Raw genomic sequence first — 10,670 nt, forward strand, 5'->3', positions numbered from 1 at the left:
GTCCTCTAGCTTCTGTAACTGGGCAGGTAGGGGTTCTAATCTCACAGCAATTAGTTTGTGTGTGTCTCCCTTCAACTGTCAGTATGAGACAATTTTACACTGGATGTGAACCCACAGCTATGACAGACACTCCTCCCAATATGCTCTTCTCAGCAAAAAAAAAATGATGTCATCCTCAGTGTACTGTGACACTGTTTAAGTCAGACTTCTGTGGTAGTACTAGCATTAAGTACTGTGTCCTGGTTTGATATAGTGGTTAAGGTCTTACCTCACAAGTGCAAGGTACAGAGGTAGATTCTGCCCTTTTGATATCGGTTAAACATATGGGTGGAGGCTGGCATAATTGTTAAGGTGTTTACCTCACAGGCACAAGGTTCATGGTTTGATTCTCATACAGTGTAATTGTCTAGGCTTAAAATGTCCCACAAGGGTTAGTCTAATCTATGAACCTGTGAACCACTAGCTTAAGTAACTAGATATATAGGGGGCTAAATCTCACAGCAGCCAACTTGTGTGTGTTTGTGTCACCTTTTAACTATCAATATTGTGACAGTTTTGCACTGGATATTGGGATGTAAGTCCACAACTATGTCAGGCACTCCTCCCAAAATCTTCTCAGCATACACTGATGATGTCATCCTCTATAACATGCACCCTGACAGAGTGTAAGTTAGATACATGCAGTGGTGCTAGTCTTACATCGTATGGAATTCATTTAGCATATATAGACAGGTAGGGTGTTCAAATCTGACAACAGTTAAATGGTGTCTGTGTGTATATGTGTGTGTGTGTGTGTGTGTGTGTGTGTGTGTGTGTGTGTGTGTGTGTGTGTGTGTGTGTGTGTGTGTGTGTGTGTGTGTGCATGTGTGTGTGTGTGTGTGTGTGTGTGTGTGTGTGTGTGTGTGTGTGTGTGTGTGTGTGTGTGTGTGTGTGTGTGTAGACTCATGTCAGCTTAAGCCTACTTGTTGATACTTTATTTCAACTATCAGTCTGGAGACAATTTTACACTGGGATATGAGTCAGACACTTTTGCTGATACCTTCTTAGCATAAACTGATGAATCATCCTCTATAAAGTGCAATCTGAGAGCGTAAGTTAGACTTCTGTGATGGTGCTAATCTTACACTGTATGGAATCCAGCTTACATTATATTCTGTTAATGCCACAGGTTAATGGTCATAATATTTTAAAAGTGTCCATGAGTGTGCCTGTTTCTTTCTACATTTGTCCAGGAGTCTGTTGCTGTGTGTCCTTGATTGATTGAAAGCTATGGTGACATGTCAGTCATATTCAAGCAAGTCATTTTGCAGATCTTTAGAATATGCACATACCTTCTGTTGTACATGCCACCCTTTCTAGTGTCCTCTCCAGAGAGTGTGTCATTAATGTTTGTATCTCAACCATTTACCTCTACTGACATGTAACCTTGAGTGACTGTCACATGCATACTATCAAGTGTGGGCATACCATTATATATTTGCTAAGGACCTGTAAACAGCAGCATGTACTGTGCTGTCTACATATGTGCATAATGTTGTGTAACTGCCTTGTCTTGGAAGGTTACATGATATAACATATCCTGTCTCGGGGACATTGCTATATTTACCATGTCCTCTTCCATTTTATTCATTCCTATCATTCATATCTGTGCACATTTTCATCAGCACATTTTCCCTCCTACCTGGTGTACCTTTCCTTGTAGTTGCTTTTGTCCCCTTCCATTACTTAATTCTGCAAATAATTGTTTTAGTGTACATGGCACTCAGTACACTTTTCTTTACTATGTTATTACTGATGTAGTCATTATGGCTATCTGTGGAATCTCATGGATCAGGTTTGCCCTCAGGTAAACTTGAATGCTTTTTCTTTCTGTGCTCATGCTGCTCTCCATGGTTTCCTGGCTGGCAGCAATGTTGCTGGCCACAAACCTTGCTTGTATTCATGTAAGTGCAATAAACAGCATGATTACGCAGTTAGCACTGCTGCTCAATGTGCTAACATGGGGTTCCTTAAATCCCCAGGTCTGTCTAGTCTAGCCCAGTTATTGTACCTTAATGAATAATATTCAAATTCTCTACAAGTTCCTACTACTGAATTCACTTCCTCTTTTCCAAATACCAAAATGTAATGATAGGAAGTGGGGCATTTGCTTTTCAGTACTCCAACAAGTTTAACAAAGTCAATAAAAGTCCATTTTTTCACTTTTTATTTTACAACCATATTTCACAAATGTGATTGATGCTTTATAATCTCTTATTTATTCAATAATTTCAGTTTTGTTGGTCTTTCTCCTTTTCATGTCTATCTCCCAACCCCAGACTCCAATTCAAGCTCAAAGTACTGCCAGTTCTTCTGGTCAAATCCTGTGTTTTTTTTTTCTGTCTTGCAAGCAGACCACTAACTCAGAAGGAAGGCAGCCCATGAGGAAGCCAGACCAGCAGCCCATAAGGACATTACCCAGCCAGACAGCCCAGAAGGAAGTCAGCCAGCCCACCTGCAGCTAAGTAAGCACTGTGATGGTCCTTTTCTGCATTGCACGGTGGTGCAGCGGTTAGCATTGCTGCCTCACAGCAAGAGGTTCTCCGGTTCGATTCTCGGCTGGGGTGCCTTCTGTGTGGAGTCTGCATGTCCTCCCTGTGGTCACGTGGGTTTCCTCCGGGTGCTCCGGTTTCCTCCTACATCCCAAAGACACGCTGTAGGTGGATTGGACACTATAAATTGGCCCTAGGCATGAGTGTGTGCATGTGTGTGCCTTCTGTGGAAGGTTGGGTGCCGGGCTGGCATCTTGACACCGTAAAACTCCACTGCCAATCATGAGCGGACAGGTGATCCACTGTGGCGACCCCTAACCGGGAAAAGCCGAAAGAAGAAGTGTTAAATACAACAATCTTTCAGTGCTATAATTTTAATAGGTTATTTTTATGCTGTGTTCAGAGGTAAACTGGGTGCACTGGGCATTGCAAACAGATTTTATAGTGACTGTTTTGAGTACAGTACACAAGCAGTACCAACAGTAATTATTAAGGGTGAAAGTGTGTGTGTGTGTGTGTGTGTGTGTGTGTGTGTGTGTGTGTGTGTGTGTGTGTGTGTGTGTGTGTGTGTGTGTGTACACGCACACACACACACAACACACACGTCTATATCTATCTATACATATATGTGCCAGTGCATGCACACACACACACACACACACACACACACACACACACACACACACACACACACACACACACACACACAAACACAACTCTATATTGAGAGGTACATATAGTGTGTCAAGCATACTGATAATAAATTTTATAGTGGCTGTTACAAGACAGTCTGAAAGAATTTCATTTTTACAGGAGAATGTGTGGGATGGGAGCACTGCTAAAGATTCATAGGATCAAAAGTGCAGAATTCTACATCTGCTAGCATTTTGAACAATATTTATTATTAGACTGATATACTTGCTTATGTACTGCTTTTATTTATTTATAAGTGTTTGAGCATTTATAGATGTCTTGGACCCTTTATGCTTTCTAAATAATCTTTTCAAAAAACAAGTTGTCTGTGTATTTAGGCTGTTGTTGTTTATAAGTTATAGAGAAGTACTAGGCTAGCTGCCCTTGCAGGCCATTTTAAGCTTATCCAGTTTCTTTTCTGTGCTTGAATTAACCAATCCCATCTGGTTATACGTAGTCAATATTTATATATTACCCCTAATGACAATAACTATAATTTGAGGATACATATGCATGGGATAAAGCATTTAGTATGCCTCTGGTTTAAATTGTTTACATTCACTACCATTGTAAGATCAGGGCCTAGTTATGCACTTAAGTATTTTAAGGTCACTACATTTTCAGCACTACTGCCATTGTAAAATTTACAATTTTAGCTTTTAGGTATATGCCTGAATTGAGGTCATAGCATGTAAGTAGCAGTTTAGCTTGTTTTTGAATAACGATAGCTGTCTGTCCTGAAATAATTTGTGTGAACTGTTTTGGTCCTTTCAGCAGTATTTATGACATTTTTTACAAGTAGAGGAATGAGATATAAACAAGTAAATGATAAATAATGGAAGATGAATGATTGAAAGGCCCTGGGTCACTGAACTGATAAAACTAAGAAAAAAAGTACTCTGGTTATGATTCATTCTCTTGCATAAACACTTTGTTTTAGTTTCAGTAACTTACCTTCTACGTAATGCATATTGTTTTATCTGTTTGTTAACTGCAAGCCTTCTAGTCAAAAGTGTCTCTTTACAGGGGCAACCTCAGAGCACTTTCTAATGACTTGCTCTCATTCACACATATAGATAAATGGAGAAAAGAGACTCAAACCCATAACTACAGGATACAATTCACTAGCCATTGATAGCCTTAATATGTTACATTAACTGCTACACAGCCAGGTATGTCTGACACTACGAATGTTTTTACTTTTTCAGAGTTTAAAAGCAGAGCACCATTTCTAGGACTGCAGTATTCCTCAACTTTCATTTTTAGTGTATCACACTGTAAAAATAATTTTATAATGTAGCTTTTAGCTATGTCACAACTGTTTTCTGTCTAAAGCAAAAATAGCTTTACCCATTCCGTCATGGTAGACTCTTAGCACAAGTAATGTGCATATAACCATACAATTAAGTTTATTTTTTTTAAATAAATACTTATTTAAACAAAGAAACTACTTTGGAAACCAGGGATACATTAAAGCCAAATATCTCAGGATCAAGCTGGGATCTGCATTCTGAGAATGTATGCACAAGAGATCATTTTCCAGACATGATCAAACAGCTCTTTGTGTAACACCAAATATGAATATATTATGGGCTGCATAATACACTATTGATTTTGTATGCAAATTAGATGTACATGAAATTTTCTTCATTCTAGGAATGAGGACTGATACAACAGATTATCTTTCAGACAGGTTTGTAAAGCAGTATCTTTCAATGTATTACAGAGGGCATAATGTATTATATCGATTTCTGCATGCAAATTACCTATGAAGGAGATATCTCATTACAGCCTTTCACGTAGCCCTATTGTGTATCAAGGTGTATAAATTGCAACAAAGTTGAGAGGAAGAGCTACTCAAGACAATGAAGCCATTAAACATTGTTGGAGTTACAGCTGCACTCCTCCTGGTTAGCATCCTTACAGCAAGGGCAGGTAAGGCTGAGAATGCAAAATATCATAAAGGGTAAATGAATATGAATGAACTTAGAATAAAATATCAATCCTATGGGAGTTTGAATTCTCAATAACCACTTACATGATGCATGACTACCTAAAAACAGTTTCTTGTGGCCAGCAAGTCTTAGGTGATCACCAAAATAATACAACAGAGTACATGAGAGTTCTTTTTGTTAGGTTGAAATTAACCAGTCATTGGTAAACAGTACATGAAGGTGCTTTAATCATTGATAGTTCTGGAAACGTGTTTCTGTTGATCACTCTATTTGATTTTGTGTCATAAAGAATTATGAAACAAGAAATTAACTGGAAGAGCAGAGTATAATCATTTGCCATACCTCTGAACTGCCCAGATTTTCACAGAATGTCCAGATTTTTGCCTTATACGTTTGGTCTGTTCCTTATAAAATGTGTTGTTTTCTGGAAAATCACCAAGGATCGAAGTCACTAAATAATGACATACATTTGAGTTTCAGACTTCATATCCTTCAAAAAAATGCATGGTAACACAACTCCTGTTATTCTAGCAACTTTTGTAAGTTTGTAAGAGCAATATTTAAAACCTGTCCCTATGTTTTGGTATTTGCCACTTCCCTATTATTTTAGGCTTTGTCCAGATGTCTTGTGATAAGAAGTGACAGGTATGAGCGTTACTGAAGTAGTTCATAGTTAGCCCAATTGTTCTGAATTGGTTTTTGACAGAAATGGAGTTACAGAGACAGAGAAGTAGTCCTCCTCTGCACTAGTGTGGTCAGTTGCCACAGAGTCATGCACCAGTGGCATTGTTTCTATGGTATATGCTTCTCATTCAACGCAGCACAAACCTACCAGCAATACCATAGTCACCAGATGGCCACTTCCAATACCACTAAAGGAACAGTCGTGAAGACAACATTTCATTATCAGAACAGATTTACATTTCTATCATTCTGTGACTCTGTAACTCCAAGTTTTAATTCATGTTCTCATGGAGTCCTGGAATACCCGCATCAGGCCTTATACATTATCTACAAAGACATGGCAAAACACGACTGCAAATATCTTACACAACAGCAAGTCTCCATAAATTTTCAGAAGTACTAATTTACATTGTGTACATGCATACATTGGCGGTAACATCATACCTAATGTTACTTTCTTCATTCTGGTGGCATAGTTTCTGTTCAGAGTATATACTTTTTAAGGAAAGATGTTTTGTTAATGTACTTGTCTCTAAGATGTTTTGTTAATGCACTTATTAGTTGCAAAGAGACGTCTGTTGTACCTTACTTATTATGTTTCCACTTATACTGCCTTTTGATGTGGACTGAGCCTCTAAAATCTCTGTGATGATCATTGAATTGACCTAAATAACAAATGGACAAGAATAAGCCATCTTCTTCTTGTCTTTGCCATGTCCTTCCCATGTGAAAATGTAGGAAGTCCCACAGCGATACCTGAGGAAAAGAATAAAGATGAAAGGTGCTGTATGTTCACCTATCAACATGGGTGTCTTCCTAATCTGTACAGCAAAATGTCTAAAACTTAACAATGCATTCATAAATTCATAAATGCATGCTAAAAGTAACAGAAAAAAACAAAGCGCAACAATTATGGTTTAACGTACTAGCAAATGAATAGATACAAATGTATTTTTTGCAATCAAGATGAGTAATTTATAAAAGCACTGCACTTGTAGTATAGGCTCTGTGTTATAGATAATTGACAGTTACACAAAAGTACAGAAATACATCAGCCTATTCCCTGGTTTTGTGGCATATAAGGATGGAGGTCTGACTGTGACCAAGATGACCTGAGTTCGATTACTGGGTCAGATATTAGAGGAGCCAGGCAGGGAAAGGTGTGACAGAATGTCAATCTTCAGTTCACCCAATTGTAGGCAGGATGGTGAGCTTTCTGCCTGTGATCTAGCACCCCTCCCTGGTGATGGAGGTACTGGTGTAATCACACTAGATCGAATTGATGCTATGTGCTGTGATCCAGGAAATATCAAGTAGCTCTACCTAGTTCAGGATCAACAAAAATCCATGATGGGCAAAGACAGCATATATAATGCTGCCTGACTGCTACTCTGCATGTTTCCATTTTTCTTTCCCAACCTGCTGATAGTCACAGAAATCCCATCTTCACAAGGTCATACTGCGGACATTTTGTTAGGAGCAGTGGTAGGAGCAACAATGAGCAGCAGATGGTCAGTTGGAAAGGTATGTTTAGGGAGAAAAGTACCAACATGCTTAGCAGTTTTAGGTCATGTGCATATAAGAATTAGAGTGATTTCACTTTCTTAAATACGACCACATGACATCCTAAAACAGGACTGTATGTCACTGTACCATCATACCCAATGTAATTTAGCTTACATCTCTGGCACGTTTACATTCATTGCATTTTAAGAAGTGTTGAGAAGGGAATGATTTCTGGTTAAGTCTAAGTGAGCTCTTTGACTGAAAAACTTGGTGTTTTAAACCAAAAAGTGACTCTGGTCATGGCCTGTTTAACTTTCAGCAAGATATTTGCCAAAGTACAACAAATAAGACATTGAAAAAATAAACACATTAGACATCCTAGGACTGAGCCACAGGTTAGTAGCACAAATGATAAGCTCAAGACAAGGACATAAAAGGTCACACTAAATGGAGTTCACTTAGTTGAACAGGCTGCTGCTAGTGAGTTGTCACAGAGATCAGTACTGAGAAGGACCAGTCACTTTCAGTGACCCTGTATATATATATATATATATATATATATAAAGGTGTGCAGCGGTGGACAGGAGTCTAGAGCATCAGCAAAAACAGAAAGGGACCTGTTGGTACACATACCAGATGATCTAAATGTAACCAAGCATTACACAGTGTCATTTGAGGTAAGCAGAGTTCTAGAGAGGCATGTCCAATAGAAGGCAACACCTCATCTGTAGTACTGTGCGAAGTTCTGCAGACCTCAATGCTGTGGGAAGGATACAGACTATCAGGAGAAATGCAGCAAAAGGGGTAGCTGGCTTTAATGAGAAACCATATAAAGAGAGATGTGAAGAGCTTAAGATATGCAATTTGAGGACAGGAGACAGGGAGATATGATTCAAACATTTAATATCTCAAGGAAATTCAGAGTCCAAATGATTACACACTTTCTCCCTTCCATCCCCATCAGTATCCCCTCAGGAAATACCAAAAAAAGTCATTTTACTATTACTAGGGAACAGGTTATCAGTGCTCTCTCTAAGGCCAAGAACACTGTATCAATGGGTCCAAACAATATCCCAGGATGCCTACTAAATAGCATGAAACATGACCTATCAGGCCCTCTGGAATAGACAATAATCTAGCCTTTAACCACCACATGTCTACAGGAGTGAGTGTTTTGCAGCTTATAAACAAAGGTAGGTCCAAGAAGGTCATTGTTCCACTGTATTCAGCATTCATCAGACTTGTTGAGCACAATATTTCATTTGATCTGCACATAACCAGGTGCATCCAACATATGGAATATCCACAGGGGTTCCTAACTAAAAGAATATAGGGCATAAGTAACATGTCCTATGCAGACCAGCTAGAAGTCCTATCCCTGTATTCACTCTCTTACAGGCTGTTGACGGGAGATGCATGCCTGGCATACAGGGCATTGTCGGACCTGACTTTAATGGATCTCCCTCATATCCACAAAACAAACAGCACCAGCATTAAATGTTCTAAAGACTTAAATATTGCCTTTGATATAAATAGGACGTGTTGGAGAAACAGGCATGTATCCTAGAGACTACCCCTTCTCTGGAACAGGTTCCCCATCCATGTGAAGCAGAGTTCCTCTATAACTGACTTCAAGTGTAACTTTGACAAATGGATGGGTAACAAGAAATTCATCTCTGGTTTGGCACCTAAATGGTCATCTCCCAGGCCACTGCTTACACTTATCAAGCATATCAGTTCTAATCAGAGATTTGAGACATATGGCTAAGCTTAAAAAGGCCTCAATGATTGTTAACCTAGTGTATACCCATGAATCTATGAACTTTCAACAAATACACATCTATCGATATACATATATATATATATATATATATATATATATATATATGTATATCTTAGCTATAGATATATAGATTAGATATAGATAGATATATAAACTATGAATATAAAAGGCAGACAGCTCAGGATAAATAAGAAAAATAGTTTTGCAGTTAAATGAGAGATTGGTACTGCCTTTCTGAAGTGACAAAAAAAAAAAAATATATATATATATATATATATATATATATATATATATATATATATAGGACAACATAAAACAATACTTCTGTGTGGAAAACAGAAAAGAGCTGTTAGTTTAATAGGCTCTGCAGCTTTCCAGGAAGTACAAATACAAACAGAAGAGATGGGTCAAACAGCTGTTATTTACAGTAAATGAATGGTGTGTTGCAGACCCTTTCATAGTTTATATCCAGTTGTTTAGAAAACCTTGGAACAAGTATACCCTCACTGGTGTTGTGAGCATCTAAGTGCATAACAGTGCGGGACAGAGGTTTGTATCTGACAGAGTACAAATGAGGCGGTATCTCATCAGCATATAGAGTGCCTGTGATATTTTGGTGCTGGTTTTGATGACATAAGAGAAGGAAGAGAAGATTCATTCTGTTTTTAAAAAAAATTCTGTAATGTGGAATAGGCACAGCAGAAAGTTCTGAAGTTATGTAAAACATGCTATATCACTGGGATGAGCACTCCTCTTCTTTCCTTAGGAAGACATATCTTCAGGGAGAAAGAAGTTAGGTATACTATAAACTGTTTTTAATTGAGACTTTAGCAAAAGTTGCATGAAATCAGTGTCTGTACAGAAGGAAATGAATGGGTCAAGCTACAAACTTAAATGTTTTAGTTTATTTATTCCACAACTTGGTTAGTAAACTGGTTATTTGTGAATTCTTTTCGGTCATGACTTGAGCAACAAGGGCAAGGAAAAATGCAGTCTGTGTGTGTGTGTGTGTGTGTGTGTGTGTGTGTGTGTGTGTGTGTGTGTGTGTGTGTGTGTGTGTGTGCGTGCTGCGGTGTTGCTGTGTGTGTGTGTGTGTGTGTGTGTGTGTGTGTGTGTGTGTGTGTGTGTGTGTGTGTGTGTGTGTATGTGTTTTGATCCACAAAATACCGAAAACAACAGTAAGCCATGGGGGCAAACCACACTGGTGCTGCTTATATAACAACTCCAAGAATATATTACAGTGGGGAAAGGGCAAATTTCATGACCCTCAATGTAATGAGATCTCAGCATGAGAAAGCCAGAATGGTTTGATAAATGTATTTTCAATGAACTGCACCATCTTTCTCACTCTTATAAAATGCAAATTCCATGATAAGATATAAACCCATACACACACACACACACACACGCGCACGCACACACACACACACACACACACACACACACACACACACACACACACACACACACACATGTGTGTGTGTGTGTGTGTGTGTGTGTGTGTGTATGCGTCTACAC

General features: G+C 38.6%; 1 long non-coding RNA gene across 1 annotated transcript in view; it reads left to right on the top strand.

The window, feature by feature from the left end:
* Positions 1-5,051: 5,051 nt before the first annotated feature.
* Positions 5,052-10,670, top strand: part of LOC122790452 — a 17,977-nt gene continuing 12,358 nt past the window's right edge. The window contains exon 1 of the long non-coding RNA XR_006363020.1: positions 5,052-5,159. This is a non-coding gene — a long non-coding RNA (uncharacterized LOC122790452). The remainder of the gene's footprint in view (positions 5,160-10,670) is intronic.

The sequence above is a fragment of the Protopterus annectens genome, chromosome 16.part0, assembly GCF_019279795.1.
Source record: "Protopterus annectens isolate FY-2018-M chromosome 16.part0, PAN1.0, whole genome shotgun sequence".
Taxonomy (NCBI): Eukaryota; Metazoa; Chordata; order Ceratodontiformes; family Protopteridae; genus Protopterus; species Protopterus annectens.